Raw genomic sequence first — 25,708 nt, 5'->3', positions numbered from 1 at the left:
TTTTTACATGGTTATATGGTGTTGTCCTTTATATTTAGCCTACTGTATGTAGCATGGAGGAAAATGAGTTCTGCAGACACCTCCAGTGCAAGTTTATTGGGAGTAATCATAAGCCATCTGAAAGGATTTCCAACATATCCAACTGTTCCTTCCCCAAAAAATGTGAGCTGGTGAGGCCTATGAGTGTTCTGTAGACATTTGTTTGCAAACACCAGGTGAATGTCATCTAATATCTTTGAGCATCTATAATGGTAATTTTCTAAAATATGAATGTGGGTAAGAGATCATACATCTGACCCTAAAAAAGCTGGTATGGTTTGGTCATCTCTAATTGTTGCATTTATATTGTAAGTAGGGTTGAGCGGACACCTAGATGTCCGTGTTCGACGGGTTCGGCCGAACTTTAAAAAAAAGTCCGGGTCCGTGTCCCGGACTTTTACCGAACTTTTCCCGGACACCGAACCCCATTGAAGTCAATGGGGACCCGAACTTTAAGGCACTAAAATGGCTCTAAAACACCAAAGGAAAGGGCTAGAGTGCTGCAAATGGCAGCAAAACGTAATTAAGAGCATGGCAAGTGCTCTGCAAACAAATGTGGATAGGGAAATAACTTAAAACAACAAAAAAAAACAGAAAAATAAAACAATGTTCTTCTTCATCTCTGAAGGACGAGGCCCATATGGAGTAGGAGGGAGGTTGAGGTGGTGGTGGATGTGGCGGTGACATAGGCGTGCGCACAGGGTGTGCTGGGTGTGCCTGGGCACACCCTAATCACCTAGGGCACATAGCATTGCCAGTGAGGAGATGGGAAAGATCTCCCTGGGACCTGCTCTGCTCTATTTCTCCTTGCCTACAGGTACATGGCCCCGATACATTACTCTCCCTGCTGGCAAACACATGCATGTGTATTTCAACTTTGGGGTGCACACCTTAATGCAATAGGCTGCGCACACCTATGGGCGGTGTAGGTGGAAGCGGCGGTGGAGGAGGACCAGGGCCGGATTAACAGCATCATGGGCTTGGTGCTGAGGATTTTGAAGGGCCTTAGGGCCGTGCCTTGCCATGCACCCAGAGGAGGAAGGGTGCAGCCATGCATGCCTAATTCAACATGGGATGCTGTCTCTGAAGCCCATAAACACATCCATGCATCGCCAACTGTCCCTCCTTGTCCGGCCTTCACGCTGTGTGGGGAGGTTCTGAGGGTGCTGCCTGGGGAAGCGAGCATAGAAGCCAGACTTCTGTGTTTACAAGTGACAGAAGAGCGGTAACAGTGAATATGGCCAACCCGGGGCCTATATAAAAGGTAGGGGCCTGGAGCTGCAGCTCCAATAGACCCTACATTAATCTGGCCCTGAGGAGGAGGACGAGGTAGCCAACACTGCTTCTTTTCACAAATTTTAAATGAGGGTACACCCCAAAAGAGTGAGAAAGAGCAAAAATGGAACAATGGGTGGGTAAGGTCGGTATCCATTGCTATTCTGCATAAGGTACGGAAAAGTCCCGTGGGATCCATGCCTGGTTCATTTTAATGAACGTGAGCTTGTCCACATTGTCTCTGGACAGGCGGCTGCGCTTGTCTGTTATAACGCCCCCAGCCGTGCTAAATACCCGTTCAGATAATACACTGGCTGCAGGGCACGCCAGCACCTCCAAGGCGTAAAGGGCAAGCTCAGGCCATGTGCCCAATTTGGAGACCCAGAAGTTGAAGGGGGCAGACCCGTCATTCACTACATGTAGGCGTGTGCACACATACTGCTCCACCATGTTGGTAAAATGCTGCCTCCTGCTAAGACGTTCCATCTGAGCTGCTGGTGCTGCTGTTTGTTGTGGCGTGCTGACAAAGCTTTTCCACATTTCGGCCATGCTAACCCTGCCTTCTGAGGTGCTGGCGGTGCCCTGGTTGCGTTGGCGACCTCCTCCTCCTCCTCCTCTGCCTTGTGCTTCCACTGTGGCCCTGCTGTCAGATGGGAATGCCAGCAGCATGGCGTCTACCAGCGTGCGCTTGTACTCGCGCATCTTGCGATCGCGCTCCAGTGAGTGAATTAAGGACGGTACGTTGTCCTTGTAACGGGGATCCAGCAGCGTGGCCACCCAGTAATCAGCACAAGTTAGAATGTGGGCAACTCGGCGGTCGTTGTGGAGACACTGCAGCATGTAATCGCTCATGTGTGCCAGGCTGCCCAGAGGCGACGAAAGGCTGTCCTCTGTGGGAGGTGTATGGTCCGTGTCCTCTGTATCCCCCCAGCCACGCACCAGTGATGGCCATGAGCTGGCCTGGGTGCCACCCTGCTGTGAACATGGTTCCATCTCCTCCTCCAGCTCCTCCTCCTCCTCATCCTCCTCATCCTCCAGAACTGTGCCCCTGCTGGACAATTGCGTCCCTGGCGTTTGCGTGTGCAGGAACCCACCCTCGGAGCCCCTTGCGAATGACTGCCCTGAAAGCCTTGGAAATGTTACCTCTTCATCCTCCTCCTCCTCCTCATCCTGTGCCACATCCTCTTCCATCATCGCCCGAATTGTTTTTTCAAGGAGGCATAGAAGTGGGATAGTTAAGCTGAGAACGGCGTCATTGCCACTGGCCATGTTGGTGGAGTACTCAAAACAGCGCAACAAGGCACACAGGTCTCGCATGGAGGCCCAGTTATTGGTGGTGAAGTGGTGCTGTTCCGCAGAGCGACTCACGCGTGCGTGCTGCAGCTGAAACTCCACTATGGCCTGCTGCTGCTCGCACAGTCTTTCCAGCATGTGCAAGGTGGAGTTCCACCTTGTGGGCACGTCACATATGAGGCGGTGAGCGGGAAGGCCGAAGTTACGCTGCAGCGCTGCCAGGCGAGCAGCAGCAGGGTGAGAACGCCGAAAGTGCGCACAAACGGCCCGCACTTTCTGCAGCAGCTCTGACATATCGGGGTAGTTTTTAAGGAACCTCTGCACCACCAAATTCAGCACATGCGCCAGGCAAGGGATGTGCGTCAAACCGGCTAGGCCCAGAGCTGCTATGAGATTTCGCCCGTTATCGCACACCACCAGGCCGGGCTTGAGGCTCGCTGGCAGCAACCACTCATTTGTCTGCTGTTCCATGCTCCTCCACAACTCCTGCGCGGTGTGTGGTTTGTCCCCCAAACAGGCAAGTTGTAAAACTGCCTGCTGTCGTTTACCCCTGGCCGTGCTGAAGTTGGTGGTGAAGGTGTTACGCTGTCCGGATGAGGAGGCGGTAGAGGATGAGGAAGCGGAGTAGGAGGAGTTAGGAACAGGAGGCAAACTGAAGCGCCCTGCAATCCTCGGTGGTGGAAGGACATGCGCCAAATTGCTATCCGCCTCAGGCCCATCCGCCACTGCATTTACCCAGTGTGCCGTTAGGGAGATATAACGCCCCTGACCGTGCTTACTGGTCCACGTATCCGTAGTTAGGTGGACCTTGGCACAGATGGCGTTGCGCAGTGCACACCTGATTTTTTCCCCCACTTGGTTGTGCAGGGAAGGGATGGCTTGCCTGGAAAAGTAGTGGCGGCTGGGCACGACGTACTGTGGGACAGCCACCGACATAAGGTTTTTAAAACTGTGCGTCTCCACCAGACGGAATGACAGCATTTCAAAGGCCAATAATTTTGAAATGCTGGCATTCAGGGCCAGGGATCGCGGGTGGGTAGGGGGGTACTTCCTCTTCCTCTCAAGTGTTTGGGAGATGGAAAGCTGAACGCTTCCACGGGACATTGTGGAGATGGTTGTTGGTGACCCAGGTGGTGGTGTTGCTGACAGATCGTCTGTTTGCGGGGTGGCAGGTGCCGGTATCACTACAGATGTGGCTGGAGCGGCCGAGACTGCAGCAGAAGAGGAAGCAGGATGAGCCAGAGACGTTTCTTGGTTTTGAAGGTGTGTACTCCACTGCAGCTCGTGCTTTGCACTTAGATGCCTGATCATGCAGGTTGTGCTCAGGTTGAGAAGGTTCATGCCTCGCTTCAAGCTCTGATTGCACAGGGTGCAAACCACTCGTGTCCTGTCATCAGCACATTTTCTAAAGAACTTCCACGCTAGAGAACTCCTTTGAGCTGACTTTGGTGCGCTCGTTCCCTTGCTGCGTTGGGCAGTAGCGGGCGTAGTGTCTAGGGCACGGCCGCTCCGCTTCTGCACCCTGCTCCCTCTTCTGCTGTGCTGGTGGCTCTGTGCGACCACCGCCTCTTCCTCCAAACTACTCAGTTCACCTGCATGACGTTCATTCCATGTGGGGTCGAGGACCTCATCGTCCTCCACATCATCTTCCACCCAGTCTTCACCCCTGCCCTCCTTGTCGGTCTCCACAATGCTGAACGCCGCAGCAGTTGGCACCTGCGTTTCGTCATCATCGGAGACGTGCTGCGATGATCCTTGCATGTACTCATCTTGAGGAATAAGTGGTTGGGCATCGCTGCACTCAATCTCTTCCACTTCTGGGGCAGGGCTAGGTGGATGGCCCTGGGAAACCCTGCTGACAGAGTCCTCAAAAAGAATAAGAGACTGCTGTATGGCTTGGGGCTCAGACTGCTGGCCTGATTTGCAAGGGGGTGAGGTGAAAGACGGTTGGACATTGGCTGCAGGTGCCAACTCTGACCTTTCTGCAGTAGACTGGGTGGGAGACAATGTGAAGGAACTGGAGGCACTGTCAGCAGCAAACCAATCTACTATCGCCTCAACTTGTTCTGGCCTCATCACTTCTAGGGGCGTTTGATGCCCTACCAAATACTGATGCAGGTTCTGTCGCCTACTCACACTTGAGGAAGGTGTTTCACTTGTGCGTGTAGCTGGCACAGATCGACCATGTCCTCTCCTTGCAACAGGAGCTCTACCAGCAGCACCACGACCCAGGCCACGGCCCTTATTTGACGGTCTCCTCATATTTCTGTAATTTAAGATCTTGCCCTAGAAAGGTTTTTATTGAATAGCGGAATAGAAAATATGATCCAAAAAAAGTGTATGTATATCACACGTACACAACCACACTAGGCCCCAATTACTATTGTTTGTACCCCTAAAAGGCTAGATGAGGAGTAGGGGGGGTATGGAACAGGCAGCACCCTCAAACCTTCAGAAGTATGAGATGAACCCCAACAACTTGGAAAGGTGGATCTCTCTCACACGTACCGACACAGACTATCCCGCAATTCAATTGATCCTCAAAGGTTTTTATTGAATAGCGGAATAGGAAATATGATCAAAAAAAGTGTATGTATCTCGCACGTACACAACCACACTAGGCCCCAATTACTATTGTTTGTACCCCTAAAAGGCTAGATGAGGAGTAGGGGGGGTATGGAACAGGCAGCACCCTCAAACCTTCAGAAGTATGAGATGAACCCCAACAACTTGGAAAGGTGGATCTCTCTCACACGTACCGACACAGACTATCCCGCAATTCAATTGATCCCCAAAGGTTTTTATTGAATAGCGGAATAGGAAATATGATCAAAAAAAGTGTATGTATCTCACACGTACAGAAACACACTAGGCCCCAATTACTATTGTTTGTACACCTAAAAGGATGGATGAGGAGGAGGAGGAGTATGGAACAGGCAGCACCCTCAAAGCTTCAGAAGTATGAGATGAACCCCAAAAACTTGGAAAGGTGGATCTCACACGTACCGACACAGACTATTCCGCAATTTAATTGATCCCCAAAGGTTTTTATTGAATAGCGGAATAGGAAATATGATCAAAAAATGTGTATGTATCTCACACGTACAGAAGCACACTAGGCCCCAATTACTATTGTTTGTACACCTAAAAGGATGGATGAGGAGGAGGAGGAGTATGGAACAGGCAGCACCCTCAAAGCTTCAGAAGTATGAGATGAACCCCAAAAACTTGGAAAGGTGGATCTCACACGTACCGACACAGACTATCCCGCAATTTAATTGATCCCCAAAGGTTTTTATTGAATAGCGGAATAGGAAATATGATCAAAAAATGTGTATGTATCTCACACGTACAGAAGCACACTAGGCCCCAATTACTATTGTTTGTACACCTAAAAGGATGGATGAGGAGGAGGAGGAGTATGGAACAGGCAGCACCCTCAAAGCTTCAGAAGTATGAGATGAACCCCAAAAACTTGGAAAGGTGGATCTCACACGTACCGACACAGACTATCCCGCAATTTAATTGATCCCCAAAGGTTTTTATTGAATAGCGGAATAGGAAATATGATCAAAAAATGTGTATGTATCTCACACGTACAGAAGCACACTAGGCCCCAATTACTATTGTTTGTACACCTAAAAGGATGGATGAGGAGGAGGAGGAGTATGGAACAGGCAGCACCCTCAAAGCTTCAGAAGTATGAGATGAACCCCAAAAACTTGGAAAGGTGGATCTCACACGTACCGACACAGACTATCCCGCAATTTAATTGATCCCCAAAGGTTTTTATTGAATAGCGGAATAGGAAATATGATCAAAAAAAGTGTATGTATCTCGCACGTACAGAAACACACTAGGCCCCAATTACTATTGTTTGTACACCTAAAAGGATGGATGAGGAGGAGGAGGAGTATGGAACAGGCAGCACCCTCAAAGCTTCAGAAGTATGAGATGAACCCCAAAAACTTGGAAAGGTGGATCTCACACGTACCGACACAGACTATTCCGCAATTTAATTGATCCCCAAAGGTTTTTATTGAATAGCGGAATAGGAAATATGATCAAAAAATGTGTATGTATCTCACACGTACAGAAGCACACTAGGCCCCAATTACTATTGTTTGTACACCTAAAAGGATGGATGAGGAGGAGGAGGAGTATGGAACAGGCAGCACCCTCAAAGCTTCAGAAGTATGAGATGAACCCCAAAAACTTGGAAAGGTGGATCTCACACGTACCGACACAGACTATCCCGCAATTTAATTGATCCCCAAAGGTTTTTATTGAATAGCGGAATAGGAAGTATGATCAAAAAAAGTGTATGTATCTCGCACGTACACAACCACACTAGGCCCCAATTACTATTGTTTGTACCCCTAAAAGGCTAGATGAGGAGTAGGGGGGGTATGGAACAGGCAGCACCCTCAAACCTTCAGAAGTATGAGATGAACCCCAACAACTTGGAAAGGTGGATCTCTCTCACACGTACCGACACAGACTATCCCGCAATTCAATTGATCCTCAAAGGTTTTTATTGAATAGCGGAATAGGAAATATGATCAAAAAAAGTGTATGTATCTCGCACGTACACAACCACACTAGGCCCCAATTACTATTGTTTGTACCCCTAAAAGGCTAGATGAGGGGTAGGGGGGGTATGGAACAGGCAGCACCCTCAAACCTTCAGAAGTATGAGATGAACCCCAACAACTTGGAAAGGTGGATCTCTCTCACACGTACCGACACAGACTATCCCGCAATTCAATTGATCCTCAAAGGTTTTTATTGAATAGCGGAATAGGAAATATGATCAAAAAAAGTGTATGTATCTCGCACGTACACAACCACACTAGGCCCCAATTACTATTGTTTGTACCCCTAAAAGGCTAGATGAGGAGTAGGGGGAGTATGGAACAGGCAGCACCCTCAAACCTTCAGAAGTATGAGATGAACCCCAACAACTTGGAAAGGTGGATCTCTCTCACACGTACCAACACAGACTATCCCCCAATTTAACTGATCCCCAAAGGTTTTTGATTAAATAGCGGAATAGAAAATATGATCCCAAAAAAGTGTATGTATATCACACGTACACAACCACACTAGGCCCCAATTACTATTGTTTGTACCCCTAAAAGGCTAGGAGTAGGGGGGAGTATGGAACAGGCAGCACCCTCAAACCTTCAGAAGTATGAGATGAACCCCAACAACTTGGAAAGGTGGATCTCTCTCACACGTACCAACACAGACTATCCCCCAATTTAACTGATCCCCAGAGGTTTTTGATTAAATAGCGGAATAGAAAATATGATCCCAAAAAAGTGTATGTATATCACACGTACACAACCACACTAGGCCCCAATTACTATTGTTTGTACCCCTAAAAGGCTAGGAGTAGGGGGAGTATGGAACAGGCAGCACCCTCAAACCTTCAGAAGTATGAGATGAACCCCAACAACTTGGAAAGGTGGATCTCTCTCACACGTACCAACACAGACTATCCCCCAATTTAACTGATCCCCAAAGGTTTTTGATTAAATAGCGGAATAGAAAATATGATCCCAAAAAAGTGTATGTATATCACACGTACACAACCACACTAGGCCCCAATTACTATTGTTTGTACCCCTAAAAGGCTAGGAGTAGGGGGAGTATGGAACAGGCAGCACCCTCAAACCTTCAGAAGTATGAGATGAACCCCAACAACTTGGAAAGGTGGATCTCTCTCACACGTACCAACACAGACTATCCCCCAATTTAACTGATCCCCAGAGGTTTTTGATTAAATAGCGGAATAGAAAATATGATCCCAAAAAAGTGTATGTATATCACACGTACACAACCACACTAGGCCCCAATTACTATTGTTTGTACCCCTAAAAGGCTAGGAGTAGGGGGAGTATGGAACAGGCAGCACCCTCAAACCTTCAGAAGTATGAGATGAACCCCAACAACTTGGAAAGGTGGATCTCTCTCACACGTACCAACACAGACTATCCCCCAATTTAACTGATCCCCAGAGGTTTTTGATTAAGTAGCGGAATAGAAAATATGATCCCAAAAAAGTGTATGTATATCACACGTACACAACCACACTAGGCCCCAATTACTATTGTTTGTACCCCTAAAAGGCTAGGAGTAGGGGGGAGTATGGAACAGGCAGCACCCTCAAACCTTCAGAAGTATGAGATGAACCCCAACAACTTGGAAAGGTGGATCTCTCTCACACGTACCAACACAGACTATCCCCCAATTTAACTGATCCCCAGAGGTTTTTGATTAAATAGCGGAATAGAAAATATGATCCCAAAAAAGTGTATGTATATCACACGTACACAACCACACTAGGCCCCAATTACTATTGTTTGTACCCCTAAAAGGCTAGGAGTAGGGGGGAGTATGGAACAGGCAGCACCCTCAAACCTTCAGAAGTATGAGATGAACCCCAACAACTTGGAAAGGTGGATCTCTCTCACACGTACCAACACAGACTATCCCCCAATTTAACTGATCCCCAGAGGTTTTTGATTAAATAGCGGAATAGAAAATATGATCCCAAAAAAGTGTATGTATATCACACGTACACAACCACACTAGGCCCCAATTACTATTGTTTGTACCCCTAAAAGGCTAGGAGTAGGGGGAGTATGGAACAGGCAGCACCCTCAAACCTTCAGAAGTATGAGATGAACCCCAACAACTTGGAAAGGTGGATCTCTCTCACACGTACCAACACAGACTATCCCCCAATTTAACTGATCCCCAGAGGTTTTTGATTAAATAGCGGAATAGAAAATATGATCCCAAAAAAGTGTATGTATATCACACGTACACAACCACACTAGGCCCCAATTACTATTGTTTGTACCCCTAAAAGGCTAGGAGTAGGGGGAGTATGGAACAGGCAGCACCCTCAAACCTTCAGAAGTATGAGATGAACCCCAACAACTTGGAAAGGTGGATCTCTCTCACACGTACCAACACAGACTATCCCCCAATTTAACTGATCCCCAGAGGTTTTTGATTAAATAGCGGAATAGAAAATATGATCCCAAAAAAGTGTATGTATATCACACGTACACAACCACACTAGGCCCCAATTACTATTGTTTGTACCCCTAAAAGGCTAGGAGTAGGGGGGAGTATGGAACAGGCAGCACCCTCAAACCTTCAGAAGTATGAGATGAACCCCAACAACTTGGAAAGGTGGATCTCTCTCACACGTACCAACACAGACTATCCCCCAATTTAACTGATCCCCAGAGGTTTTTGATTAAATAGCAGAATAGAAAATATGATCCCAAAAAAGTGTATGTATATCACACGTACACAACCACACTAGGCCCCAATTACTATTGTTTGTACCCCTAAAAGGCTAGGAGTAGGGGGGAGTATGGAACAGGCAGCACCCTCAAACCTTCAGAAGTATGAGATGAACCCCAACAACTTGGAAAGGTGGATCTCTCTCACACGTACCAACACAGACTATCCCCCAATTTAACTGATCCCCAGAGGTTTTTGATTAAATAGCGGAATAGAAAATATGATCCCAAAAAAGTGTATGTATATCACACGTACACAACCACACTAGGCCCCAATTACTATTGTTTGTACCCCTAAAAGGCTAGGAGTAGGGGGAGTATGGAACAGGCAGCACCCTCAAACCTTCAGAAGTATGAGATGAACCCCAACAACTTGGAAAGGTGGATCTCTCTCACACGTACCAACACAGACTATCCCCCAATTTAACTGATCCCCAGAGGTTTTTGATTAAATAGCGGAATAGAAAATATGATCCCAAAAAAGTGTATGTATATCACACGTACACAACCACACTAGGCCCCAATTACTATTGTTTGTACCCCTAAAAGGCTAGGAGTAGGGGGAGTATGGAACAGGCAGCACCCTCAAACCTTCAGAAGTATGAGATGAACCCCAACAACTTGGAAAGGTGGATCTCTCTCACACGTACCAACACAGACTATCCCCCAATTTAACTGATCCCCAAAGGTTTTTGATTAAATAGCGGAATAGAAAATATGATCCCAAAAAAGTGTATGTATATCACACGTACACAACCACACTAGGCCCCAATTACTATTGTTTGTACCCCTAAAAGGCTAGGAGTAGGGGGAGTATGGAACAGGCAGCACCCTCAAACCTTCAGAAGTATGAGATGAACCCCAACAACTTGGAAAGGTGGATCTCTCTCACACGTACCAACATAGACTATCCCCCAATTTAACTGATCCCCAGAGGTTTTTGATTAAATAGCGGAATAGAAAATATGATCCCAAAAAAGTGTATGTATATCACACGTACACAACCACACTAGGCCCCAATTACTATTGTTTGTACCCCTAAAAGGCTAGGAGTAGGGGGAGTATGGAACAGGCAGCACCCTCAAACCTTCAGAAGTATGAGATGAACCCCAACAACTTGGAAAGGTGGATCTCTCTCACACGTACCAACACAGACTATCCCCCAATTTAACTGATCCCCAGAGGTTTTTGATTAAATAGCGGAATAGAAAATATGATCCCAAAAAAGTGTATGTATATCACACGTACACAACCACACTAGGCCCCAATTACTATTGTTTGTACCCCTAAAAGGCTAGGAGTAGGGGGAGTATGGAACAGGCAGCACCCTCAAACCTTCAGAAGTATGAGATGAACCCCAACAACTTGGAAAGGTGGATCTCTCTCACACGTACCAACACAGACTATCCCCCAATTTAACTGATCCCCAGAGGTTTTTGATTAAATAGCGGAATAGAAAATATGATCCCAAAAAAGTGTATGTATATCACACGTACACAACCACACTAGGCCCCAATTACTATTGTTTGTACCCCTAAAAGGCTAGGAGTAGGGGGGAGTATGGAACAGGCAGCACCCTCAAACCTTCAGAAGTATGAGATGAACCCCAACAACTTGGAAAGGTGGATCTCTCTCACACGTACCAACACAGACTATCCCCCAATTTAACTGATCCCCAAAGGTTTTTGATTAAATAGCGGAATAGAAAATATGATCCCAAAAAAGTGTATGTATATCACACGTACACAACCACACTAGGCCCCAATTACTATTGTTTGTACCCCTAAAAGGCTAGATGAGGAGTAGGGGGAGTATGGAACAGGCAGCACCCTCAAACCTTCAGTATGAGATTGTGTTCACTGTACCCCACAAAGATTGAGTTCACTGCACCCCACAATGATTGTGTTCACTGCACCCCACAAAGATTGTGTTCACTGCACCTCACAAAGATTGTGTTCACTGTACCCCCCAAAGATTGTGTTCACTGCACCCCACAAAGATTCTGTTCACTGTACCCCACAAAGATTGTGTTCACTGCACCCCAAAAAGATTGTGTTCACTGCACCCCAAAAAGGATGTTGTTCACTGCACCCCAAAAAGGATGTTGTTCACTCCACCCCAAAAAGATTGTGTTCACTGCACCCCACAAAGATTGTGTTCACTGCACCCCAAAAAGATTGTGTTCACTGCACCCCAAAAATGATTTTGTTCACTGCACCCCAAAAAGGATTTTGTTCACTGCACCCCAAAAAGGATGTTGTTCACTCCACCCCAAAAAGATTGTGTTCACTGCACCCCAAAAAGATTGTGTTCACTGCACCCCACAAAGGATTTTGTTCACTGCACCCCAAAAAGATTGTGTTCACTGCACCCCAAAAAGGATGTTGTTCACTGCACCCCAAAAAGGATTTTGTTCACTGCACCCCAAAAAGATTGTGTTCACTGCACCCCACAAAGGATTTTGTTCACTGCACCCCACAAAGATTGTGTTCACTGCACACCAAAAAGGATTGTGTTCACTGCACCCCAAAAAGATTTTGTTCACTGCACCCCAAAAAGATTGTGTTCACTGCAGCCCAAAAAGATTGTGTTCACTGCAGCCCAAAAAGATTGTGTTCACTGCAGCCCAAAAAGATTGTGTTCACTGCAGCCCAAAAAGATTGTGTTCACTGCAGCTCACACACAGAAAAATGGATGTGGATCACTGACACCTGCCTATCTCCAATCCCACACCACACAGCAATATCGATTGTAGTTTGTAGAACACAGTTTCCCTAAAATTCAGCAGACTCTGTCCCTAACAGGATTGAGAAGAGATCGTAGATCAGGATTGAGTGCAGATTCACCCCACCCCCCACACAGCAATATCGATTGTAGTTTGTAGAACACAGTTTCCCTAAAATTCAGCAGACTCTGTCCCTAACAGGATTGAGAAGAGATCGTAGATCAGGATTGAGTGCAGATTCACCCCACCCCCCACACAGCAATATCGATTGTAGTTTGTAGAACACAGTTTCCCTAAAATTCAGCAGACTCTGTCCCTAACAGGATTGAGAAGAGATCGTAGATCAGGATTGAGTGCAGATTCACCCCACCCCCCACACAGCAATATCGATTGTAGTTTGTAGAAGACACTGACCCTATATAATTCAGCAGACTCTATCCCTAAAATGCCTACAACTCGCCCTGCCTAAACACTCCGACCTGTCCCTCAATTCTATCCGGACACAAATGGTTTTTTCCTGCCTATCTTTCCCTAATCAGCAGCCAGCACGTTGATGTGTGCTCTGTCCCTGAATCTAAGCAGCATAATGACGCCGCTGCGGCTGCCTCGAACTTATAAAGACTTGGTCACATGCTTCAGACGGCCAATCACAGCTACTGAGACATTTGCAGGCATGGCTGGGATGGCTTAAGGCACACCAGTTAAACGATTGTTGATTGGCTGTTGAAAGCCCGCCATGAAAAGAGCGCCAAAGCATGCAAAACCCGGAAATAAAACGACCGAACACGGATTTTTACCCGAACATACAGTAAAGTGTCCGTGTCCGTGTTCGGGTACAAAAAATCCAATTATTCGGTACGAACACGAATAATACAGTCCGTGTTCGCTCAACACTAATTGTAAGTTAAAATTCATTCATGCTATAGGTTGTCATGAGTCATTATACATGCCTAAACATTTGATACCAATCCATAGTGGATGTGGACAGACATGAATAATCCGGGCTGGCTCTTAAATGATCAGATCCTAACTGCTTATCTCTAATATTTTCCTTTAATAAGTGGCCAATGAGATATTAAATGCACTGACCTACCTTTTCTAAATGGACCAAAAGTGAAATCTGATTTTTTGCTCTGATTGTTCTCATATTATTAAACTTTGTGGTTTACAGATCCAAATGAGCCCCTCATCAACCCCCTCCCTGGCTTATTCTCTTCATTTAACTCACAGTTCCACATTAAAACCAATCATTGAACACCAAAATAAAGATGTTTGAAAACATTCATATCATCCTTATGTTTTGTTTGGCAGTAATCAACCTGATGATCACATTTTCAGCTGTAATGTGTACGGAACCAGAGCAGAAAGAATTTGCATCCTCTGCATTTTTTAATAAACATGCTTTTCTAAAAAAAGAAAAAAAAAATGAGTCGAAGCATTGCTCTGAGATGCTTTTTCGGTCTATTTTTTTTTTCTGTGCTCTGATAAATTATGCAAGAGAATGTCTGCACGACATGCACTTCTCCAATAAAGTGAAAATTCTAGGTTAACAGTCACCAGGAGGAGCAGTTCCATTGTGATTTGCTCTCAGCCAGTGTACTAGAACCAATCCAGCCAATTCCACTGTACGACATGGGGCAATGACAAAAATGCCATTTTGTTCTGAAATCTTTGTTTTACTATTAGAAGCCAAGTGTTCAGTTCCTTTTCAACTCTCCACTGGACCTTATCAGAAAACACAGTAGCTGGAGGGTACTGGCAGTACTGATCACTCAGAAGGAAACACAACAGCTGTGTTCCTGACAGCTGGACTGGCATGACGTCTATCAACAAATATCACGGTTATCTAACACTGTTCTCCTCAGTAGGGGGCTCCCAAAACCTGTTATGCTGAAAATGAGTTCACTTTCAAGTGACAAGGATTTTCTATGTGCTGCTTAAGTTTTCACTGTAGTTCTCACTGGAAAATTAATATGTAGAGCGGTATAGGAGATGGAAAGGCAAGGAAAAGGATTTTATATAGTTGGACTCAAACAGTTGTTTAATGTAATATAAATGTATTCAGGTAGTATATAACAAGTGAAAAATGTATTCAACCTAAATAATTAAAACGTATTACGGTTGTGTCACCGAGCATAGCAGCATTCAATTTGTATAAAGCAGAGGGTGTCCTAGTAAAAGCAAAATGTCTGCAATATAATCCGTTGATTTTTTTTGTCCTATTTAGAAGGTAGAATGTTTTTTCATAATGTTTCATAATGTTGTTTCTCTGTCCTCATAGGAAAGTGATAAAAGACTGTGCATTAGCTCCTAAAATGATTGCACAACTTTACATTTATTGCAATTTGTTTCTTTAATTCTAGATCCTGTAACAGTTGAGGAGCATCCAACAATACGTAAGTGATGCCCATATAAGGGATCTTTTTGTTTATCTATAGCTGGTACATGTTTGCTTAAAATCTGATTTTTGGATTTATTGAAATGACAATGAAGTGTGGTAAAGGCAACAATGCCAGATCTTTCCTTGTGCTCCGACACATAATGCTTAAATGTGGCAGAGATAAATGCTTTGATCACTTTTTTATCATTAACTGAAACATGAAACAGAAGTTTTAAACACCAAATTAAATGTCATAATTAGAGTTGAGCGAACACCTGGATGTCCGTGTTTGACGGGTTCGGCCGAACTTGAAAAAAAAAAGTCTGGGACCGTGTCCCGGACTTTTTCCGAACTTTACCCGGACACCGAACCCCATTGAAGTCAATGGGGACCCGAACTTTCAGGCACTAAAATGGCTCTAAAGCACCAATGGAAAGGGCTAGAGTGCTGCAAATGGCAGCAAAACGTAGTTAAGAGCATGGCAAGTGCTCTTAAAAAAATTCCCCTCTAACTTAATTTTTTAATAGCAGATTAGAACAGCAATCTGTAGTAAAATATAGCTGAAAGCTGCACACAACAGACTGATAAAAATAGATGTTTTTCTCCCTCTTCCTCCTCAGTGGGCTCAAGTGAGGGCAAAAAGATTGTTCACTGCACCACCCCCCACACAGCAAAATCAATGTAGACTGTCCCTGCCTAATCTCTCCAGCCTGTCCCTAAAATGCTCAAATAACTTTCCCTGCCTACACTCCGACCTGTCCCTGCATTCTTTTCGGACACAATTTTTCACTGTCTGTCCCTAATCAGCAGCCAGCACGTATGATGTGTGCTCTGTCCCTAAACTACAGCAGAATGACGCACCGCGCTGTGACTCTCGTTTTTATAAAGACATGGGTCACATGCTTCAGATGGCCAATCACAGCTACTAATACATTAGTAGGCATGGCTGGGATGGCACACACCAGTTAAACGCTTGTTGATTGGCTGTTGAAAGCCCGCCATTAAAAGCGCGCCATTACATACAAAACAGGAAATAAAATTACCGAATACGAATTTTAAACCCGAACATACAGTAAAGTTTTCGGGTCCGTGTTCAGGTAACAAAAATCCGGATAATACAGTCCGTGTTCGCTCAACACTAATCATAATATCAAAACTGTTATAAGCTGCAAAGTGAAGAATGACTAGCCTCAAAATCTAGCCACAAATCCTTTTTCTCTATTATACCACCTACATTTTGCTAACCTAATTATATCAACCATGCTAATAACCACTGACATATCAACAGGCTTTTGTTGAGTGAAAGCAACATTTTCTGGCCCTAAATGTGGGTTTCTGCAAAGATTTCTATTTTCTATTTATAAAACTGATAGAAGGACTTTAAATATATGTAGACTTTCATGATATATATATATATATATATATATATATATATATACACAATAATTACAATAATTTTGACAATATAGTATATATATATATATATATATATATATATATATATATATACTATATTGTCAAAATTATTGGGATGCCTGGCTTTACACGCACGTGAACTTTAATGGCCTCCAAGTCTTAGTCTGTGGGTTTCAATATTGAGTTGACCCACCCTTTGCAGCTATAACAGCTTCAACTCTTCTGGGAAGGTTTAGGAGTGTGTCTATGAGAATGTTTGACCATTCTTTCAGAAATGCATTTGTGAGGTCAGGCACCGATGTTAGATGAGAAGACCTGGCTCTCAGTCTCCACTCTAATTCATTCCAAAGGTGTTCAATCAGGTTGAGGTCAGGACTCTGTACAGGTCAGTCAAGTCCCTCCACCCAAATCTGCTCATCTATGTCTTTATGGACCTTGCTTTGTGCATTGGTCCAAATCATTTGGTGGAGGGGGATTATGGTGTGAGGTTGTTTTTCAGGACATACATACACAGGGAAAACCTCTCCGGTGTGTAGTGTCCAAAACATCCAAGTTGGGTGCTCATTAGATCCGCAATCCTGGCAGCTGTATTCATTAGAAGTAGAAAACTGCAATCCGACTTGAAGATGAATAAAAAAATATTTATTGAAGAATCCAAAAATCCATAGTTGACAATAATATCAGAGACAGGGGATAAGACATAGTTGAAGCGTTTCACAAAATTAAATTTGCTTAATCATAACTAAAAAGGGGCCAAACCCAACTTTTCAGGATTTGGGCTTGGCCCCTTAGTTCCAGTGAAGGGAACTCTTAAGGTGTCAGCATACCAAGACATTTTGGACAATTTCATGCTCCCAACTTTGTGGGAACAGTTTGAGGATGGCCCCTTCCTGTTTCAACATGACTGCGCACCAGTGTACAAAGCAAGGTCCATAAAGACTTGGAGTGAGTTTGGGGTGGAGGAACTTAACTGGCCTGCACCGAATCCTGACTTCAACCCAATATAACACCTTTGGGATTGATTAGAGCAGAGACTGTGAGCAAGGCCTTCTCATCCAACATCAGTGCCTATCCTCACAAATGTTCTCAATTCATACTGTATATGACAGTCTCCCTGGAATTCCTTCAAACAAAAGTATTTCTTTTTAATCCTTGCCAAACTCTAAGGAGCTGGTTGCAGGAGCATGGCATCCAAGGATTGTGAGAATGTCTTTTCACATGGTATAACAGTTGATGATCCCAGTATAGCTCTCAAAGGCAAACAGGAGAAAGGAAAACGGTGAAAAGTTATATTTGCAAACTTTCTTGATTTGCCTTGATTTGTACAGGAGCTGGAGTGCATATAACTTTTAAATATGAACCCTGATTTTAGTGCTTTAGACCTTACATGTATCCAGTTCACATCCCTCATATATATACAAATCACTTGCGTTCCTTTTCGTAAATGAAAGCAGCTTACACACGTTTCTGTATTGCTCAGAACATGATTGATCTTTGATACTTGATAGCTTTTCCCAGAGCTGCCATTATGTTTGGATTACAGCAGTGTTAAAGTGCAAGAGGTCTGCAGTACTTTTTCTGTAAGGTACAGGGAACTATAAAAAGAGACATATTTTCAATGAACAATTAGCATTAGCAATCAAAAAGGTAAACAGGGGAAAGAGAAAAAGCAAGGGTTGCACATTGCATATAATTAGTTTTCCTATCCATTTCCAATCATGGCACAATATGTGCTAAAAAAAAAAAAAAACACAACTTGCTCTATTAAATACTATATTCAGAAACATTTAAAAATGTAAATTCACATGAAATATTTAGATATGATGAAGCATCATCAGCTTGATAATTGGTTAACATTCCAACAAAAGGGCCTTGTGTGTCAAAAGCTTGGCATGAATTATACTGCAGGTATTACCCTCTAACCATATGCAGCATGACCAAACTTTTAGGTCCTTTTCACACTGGTGTGCTTTTGCCACACTAAAAGGCACCTTTCAGGCGCAACAAAAGCACACGAAAATATGGTCCCCTTCAATTCTATCTGTTCACATTTCTGCGCTGCGTTGTATAAAAGGCAATGCATTTCTGAAAAGTCCTGCTCTCTTCATCTTAGGTCGACTGTTTGAAAAATGCACCAAAAATGCACCTTCCATTATAGTCAATGGAAACAGACCAAAAACACATCAAAAATGCTTCACACATTTTCCAAAGTGTTTTTTTTTTTTTTTCAACACATGTTAATTTTTTCATAGGTGACCAGGGATGAAAATGCATGCAAGCTACATCTAAAATGCATATGTGCTGGGATAAATTTTAGCAAAATGCAATAAAACACAATACGTGTTTTCAAAAATCGTATTTTACATTTTACATTTTACAAAGCACCAGTGTGGAAAGGGTCACAATTACACAAGTTACAATGTGTATTGCACAGATTTTGCAAGCATGCTTTTTAATATATAAAGCCCAAGCGCTGTAAGGCATTGAACACCTTGTTTTGTTGCACCCAGAATGTATTTAGTTAATTTAAACTGAAAGTTTAATTGAGATTTACATATAAAGATTTGCGGATGAGCAACTAGAGGGAGCTTTTGAGCCTCTGTGCAATGTGTATCCCTATTGAGAACTTCTGAGATAAGATATTAACTACTTTATGAGTGGACATAGGTTTACATAGGTTTGCATTGTGACAAATAGCAGTAAAGCGCAAACATTGTATAAGCATACAGTATATGACTGCCACAATGTAGATATATAAGTACAGGATACAGGTGAGAACAAGATTCCAAAAACATTCATAAACATTGTGACAGTGCAAAGCTCTGCAACTGTGGAAATGTAGCAGAAATGACACAGAACTGACATTAAGGGGTAATACAAAGTTCTAGACTGTCCTTTTTGAGTAAAGCTGTGATTTTGGTTTTCTCTAGATTCTGTAGTTCCGAATTGGGGCCTGGAGCTTGAAGGTTCCAAAGTGTCTTGGTTGGGACGGGATCTTTTAACCTATGTTTGGATATTACTGGATGCCTGAAGCCTGTGTGAGTACACAGGTGTGCAGAGTTGTCATACACTCATGCCAGATAATAACTCAGAGCTCCCAGTTTGAAGACAGCTTCCATTTTGGAGGCAGGAGGTCTCACCCAGAGGTTGTAGGGGCCCCAGACAGGAGTCAAGAGACAGGAGGTCTAAACCAGCGGTCCTCAAATCCGGTCCTCAGGGCCCACTAACAGGCCAGATTTTAAGTATTACCTTGGGGAGATGCAGACTAGAGTACTGCAATCACTGAGCAGCAAATTATATCACCTGGGATGTATTTCAGTTATCTTGCAAACCTGGCCTGTTAGTGGGCCCTGTAGGCCAGGGTTGAGGACCACTGGTCTAAACAACGGGTCAGAGATGCCCAGCCAGTAGCCGAGAGACAGGAGGTCTCACCCCGGGAGTCAGTTTAGCTCCTATCAGGGTGTCAAAAGAACCCCTATCAGAGGCCAGGAGTGGGTCATGCAAAAGGTTGCTGCGACTAAAGGCTAAGTGAGCTGAGAGAACCAGGAGGGCTGGGCAACACAGTCAAAGTGAGTGGTAAGAAGAACAGCAGTGCTGCTGTCAAGGGAGCCAGGTGGCTGGGTATTTTCAGTTGACTTGATATTGATGGTGGAAACCCCTACATGGGCAATTCATTTCTATATGAATTTTTCTGTTCTGTTTAATAAAAGTGGGCTGCCATGCCCTAAAATTCAGCTTGAACTGACATAAGTAATTGGAAAAACACCTACCATATGAGCATATTTACCCCAACACCACAACATTGAGAAGATTATTAACACACAGCTTTGGAATTAAAGTTTGCATGTTTATCTACACATACAGAACATTTTTCACATTCCCACAGCTTTTCACTTCCAGTTCAGGTACAATTTATAAAAATGACCCAAAACCTGTTTTTTCCTTACAAAGCTTGAGATCTGTCACAGAGTGCTTGTTTAAAACATGTATTATGCAATGAAGAAGACTGATTTAGCTGAACACTGCCTTCACTATTTTGTTAGAATTTTTTTTTTTTTTTTACCAGGTGATTTCAATGCAAATCAAATATGCTAAATTGATATTATCATATAATAAAATGTCTTATGGAATATAATAGCACACTTGTTAGTTATTGTACATTTGTTATGAAGAATATGAATTTACATATAAATTATTGCAATAAATAGAGATGGGCCGAACCCCATTAAAGTCTATGAGCCCAGAACTTGAAAAATCAAATGTCCCCATTTTAAAGACTTATATGCAAGGTGTTGGCCATAGAAAGGGTATGGGGGCCCGGGTACTGCCCAGTGGGACATGCATCAATGCAAAAAACATTTTTAAAACAATCATTTTTAAAGGAACAGTGATTTTATTGATACTTAAAGTGAAACAATAAAAATGAAAAATTCCTTTAAATATAGTGCCTAGGGTAAACCTTAAGTCTGCCTGCAAAGTGTATAGAGCCAGCTGCAGCAAAACTGACATTTCTAAAGAAAAAAAAAAATGCATTTAAATGTACTTTATGGCTGCAAGCTATTGCGGGTACACAGCAATACAACCCCCCCCCCCCCTCCTGAATTATACCAGGCCACATGCCCTCAACATGGGTGGGTGCTTTGGGGCCCCCAGATCCTGGCTCCCCCTATGTGAATGAGTATGGGGTACATTGTACAAATTTGTACAATTTTCAAAAACAAATAAAAACACACAGTTTTTGACAATTAAAAGTAAAAAAAACAATGTCTCCCAATGTAGATTCATTGTCAATCACCACGCCTGCTGCCACCGCCAGACCCGAATAAAGAAAAAAAAGTTTTTCCTGCAATGAAGGCTAACCACCCTGTAGCTGCTGGGCCATTTGACAGTTCTTAAATAGGTAAGGGATGGGACCACCTGGTGAAGTCACCTAGTGGCATTGCCCCCCCCCCCCCATGTGATGTAACCGACCCAGCATGCACATATCGGTGACATCACACAGGGCGGTGCCACCAGATGACATAGACAGGTGGCTCCACCCCTTTTTAGGAACTGTCAGATGGTAAAGTAGGTATAGGGAAGTTAGCCTTTGTTGCGGGCAGAGCGCTATTTTTTTTTCTTTTTTCGGGTCTAGTGGTGGGCTTTGCGATTGAGGATAGATCTACATCGGAAGACATTGTTTTTCTTTTTTAATAAAGGAATTGTCAAAAACTGTATGCATGTTTTTATTTATTTTTGAAACTTTTTTGGTGAATGGGCAGGGATATGGGCAGGGATATGGGGGTCCCCTGCCCACAGACCCCCCCCCAACCACAGCCCAGGGTTGTTGGGAAGAACTTGTCCCCATCAACATTGAGTCAACACCCCATGTTGAGGGCATGTGACCTGGTATGGTTCAGGAGAGGGGGGCATTCGCTCGTCTCGCCCTTTCCTGACCTGCCAGGCTGCATGCTCAGATATGGGTCTGGTATGGATTTTAGGGAGGGGGCTATCTTTTTGTTTTATTTTGAAGTGGGTTTCACCTTAAGATCCAAAGCAGATCCAAAGGGCCTGGTACAGATTGGGTGGGACCACTACGCTGCTTTTTTTTTTTTTTACTTTTTTGTATTGCCAGCAGTGGTACAGGCAGACTAAGGGAACCCCCCAGGCACTATATTTAAAGGAATTTTTCATTTTTATTGTTTCACTTTAAACATCATTGAAATCCCCACTTCTGTAAGAACATTGATACATGTCCACCAGATCAGTACCCTTTTGATGGCCAATAACTTGCATATAAGCCTTCAAAATGGGGACTTTTGATTTTTCAAGATTAGATCCCATAGACTTTAAAAGAGTTCATTGTTCAGGCCTGAACTTTTTACATGTTCTGGACTTCTGGTGCGAGCCGAACTGGGGGGTGTTCGGCCCAACTTTAATCATCTAACCTGTCTTAAAATTCCAAAGGGCTGAATTCTATTGCATTTTATTCATATTGGACTCTATGGGCAGCATAGAAGAATGTTATTGGTATGGTATTGTAAAGTAAATCAATATAAAAAGCTTCAAACGGTATCACTGCCCTTCATAGCTCCATTGAAGGAAGTGAAGCAGATATCTCAATTGCCCCTATGACAAATAGTGATAAAGTTGAAATGTATGCATCCTTTTGCTGAAAGATAGAAGAGTTGTTTTCCTGTTTAAATCACAAACAGGAAAACAGAATGTGGATTTTGAGACTTATCAAGAATTCATCTTGAAGCTGATACCCATTCAAAAAATAATTGGATTTTTTTTCCTTTTCAGTTCTTTTATCTTTAAGTAAGTGATTAAGAATTTCACTGGCTCCAATTTACTGTAAGCAAAATAAGATATTAGTGAGCTGTTTAATAAGAGATATTAAGTTCCCATTAGAGTAAATTACCCCCTACTATGAGAGGCAAAACCACTGTGTATTAATTGGTGAATTGTACAGTCCTAGCTGATTTCTTTTAATTGTTCAACAACGCCAGTTCCAATGCAACTTTAATATTCAGCTTTTGGCTTTATATGTTAAAAAAATGTTGTTCTGTTTAAAGTTTTGACTGAATAATGACAAGCTTTGTGATTCATTTAATGAGATAATAATAGCATTTTCCCCATAAAAGCACATATTTGAACATCTAAAGTTATAAACCTATTGATTACTACAAGAAAGCTGATCATAATAAATGTGTTGGATATGGGATTATTTAGTTGGAAAGCAAAAAGCGTAAACAGTAAAACTAGAACACGATTTTACAAAGTTTCCTAGCACATCAACATGTTTGCAGCACCTCAGAGGGCTTATTTATCATGGGCCATAATGTTAGAAAGCACCTGTTCTGAGAAAAATATGGGGGCTACTATTTCTGGGCCCCTCCTCTGAAAAGTTGCTAGTCCTGCTCATTGGCATGTAATCAATTTGCAACTGATGTCACTTCTCTATCTGACAGAGAAGTGCTAGTGAACAGAGTTGTCAGTATCTAAAATCTGGTGATTGGCAGAATTTATAACAACAGAAAAAGCCCTCTACATAAGGTGACCAATGTATATAGCCTAGTTTCAGATCTATATAGAAGAATTCTCAGGCACTCTTAGGCTTTATGTGCATCTTTGGCCACATGAGGTTTCGAGATTTTGGAAACAGTTCTGGTGTCTCATCCAATGTTCTCCCCATGCACCAATCCCCTGTACTGAATCTGTGCTCCAACTATTTACAGCTGCACTACTCTGCCACCTATTACCTCCTTGTAATTTGTTTGATGAGATAATTGCTGGTCCTAAAGAGTAGGGTGTACAAAAATATGCTTGTCTGTTGTCGCATATTATACATTCCAAATTTAATTACGGCACTCCATGTAATGTTCTTAACACCTGCCTCCAACACCCCAAGTACTTTTTCACCATCTATAGTGTTCCTCATCTCAGCTTCCTCTGTACTGCTGCTCTCGGGTTCCAGCATTCCCTTGTTCTACTCTTCTTATCCACATCCTGCATTTCCCACTGCAATGCTCCTATTATAAACTTCTAGTTCCCTGTATATCAACTCATTATGTACCCCAACATCAATTTATCTACATGTATTTGTTATCTCACTCTTCAAGTCACTGCTGTTTTGCTGCATCATATTATATTTGAAATTATGTGTAAGCAACAAAACCAAAAGCAAACTGTAGTAAAAATTTTTAATACAAACAATAAACATTAAACTTTAAAAATTTCAGTGCCTACTTTTCCCCTGTACTGATTCTCGGCCCCATCTTTAGAGTTTCCCCATTTGTTCTCCTATGGTCCCCTTACAGTCCTGCAGTAATTGCCTGTAGTGCACCTCTCCAGTGTCCTCCTAAGAAATATGTGCCACAAACCAGTGAGACTGGAAGATCTGCCATCCATTAAAGTGATGGCAACATTTAAATCACATCTTAATGCCAAGCACAACAGGACATAAGAATACACCATCATGGACTTTAGGGGACACAACCTGGGTCAAAGTAAGGCATATTGCAGACACATTCAAGTGATTTTATTGAGTACATTTCTTCATATAGTACAATATTACTTTTTATGTCTTATTACATCTTATTATACATTGTTTTTACTATGATCCATATATGGTGGCTATGGAATTATAAAAATAGTATATATTTTTGGCAAACCATGCTTGCGTTTTATTTTGTTAAATTTTTTTGTTTAATATTTTTACAGAATACATAATAGGACAAATAATTTGACAGCTAGTAACTATAACTTGCAGTTTACTAAACAGGTGGAAAGCTAAAAGCAATAATGCAAAACAGATTTATGATGGCAAATATTATGCATACAATGCACAATAATACAAAACAGATTATAATTGTTTGACAAACATGGACAGTAATATCTCTGCAGCTCAACTAGGGTGACATATGGCTGCATAGTATAGTCTCTATAGGACACTATATCAACAGAGAGTCTAGCTGAGAGACACTACTTTAGTAGAATAGTTCAGACTATAAACATTTACTTGTGATTGCCCTCATAAATTGCAGCCCATCTCAGTGGAGTCCAGGGTAGTTTAGGTAGCACAGGCAAATGGCTGGAATAAAAGGCTCACAGACAAATGGCCACCCCACTGAAATTGTAATAATATGGCAGCAACTTGGTAGGGACTCCCCAAATTAGCTTACTCTTCTTGAAAAGCTTTGCGTCATTAGGCTCCTTCCCCAGCTGCCTGCTTGTTGCTCCTGACAGTGGAGAGCTGCTCACCTGACTGAAAATCACTTGCCAAGCCACCACTGCCTTATCAGACGTGGCCTCTCTGAGCTACTTGGTGAGAGAAGCTGAGGAACCATCTTCGTGCTAATGAAGACATAAGAACAAAAACAAGGGGCAAGATGACCTCAAAAGCAAACAGGAGTGAGGCACCATATCACAAGCCTGTGTCAAAAGTCTGATAGTCCTCTGTAGCCAGAGAGGAGGCTATGTGGTAAGGCAAGTCTGTCTTGGGCACTTGCTTTATGTCTTCTATAGCATGTAGGTCTTCCTATTCCAGTTAGGAAGAAAAGGGGCTGCATGATCAATGCACTTTAGGATCCGATTGGATTGGAAATATTGTGCTTTATTAACTCAACATTACTCATAAACTTTAAAGTGCAAGATGTAATTGTTTGCTTATTATTGTGAGGAACTTACAGTACCTTCCCTTTGAGCATCCAGGAATTCAGAGAGGTGTGGGAAATTGAATTAAAAGGGTCTGAGCCTGCATCGGGTCATAAT

The 25,708-nt window shown here is 43.1% G+C and overlaps 1 protein-coding gene across 12 annotated transcripts in view; it reads left to right on the top strand.

Moving 5' to 3' along the window:
* Nucleotides 1-25,708, top strand: part of PTPRD (protein tyrosine phosphatase receptor type D) — a 1,741,884-nt gene that overhangs the window by 688,324 nt on the left and 1,027,852 nt on the right. For all 12 annotated transcript variants that reach the window (XM_082266411.1, XM_082266413.1, XM_082266423.1 and 9 more), the window contains exon 5: nt 15,021-15,053. The gene's annotated coding sequence lies outside the window, so the exon portion shown is untranslated. The remainder of the gene's footprint in view (nt 1-15,020; nt 15,054-25,708) is intronic.

Source organism: Pelophylax lessonae, assembly GCF_965119305.1.
Source record: "Pelophylax lessonae genome assembly, chromosome: 1".
Classification (NCBI taxonomy): Eukaryota; Metazoa; Chordata; class Amphibia; order Anura; family Ranidae; genus Pelophylax; species Pelophylax lessonae.
The sequence above is the reverse complement of the archived record's forward strand: the minus strand, read 5'-3'. Positions and strand labels throughout refer to the sequence as shown.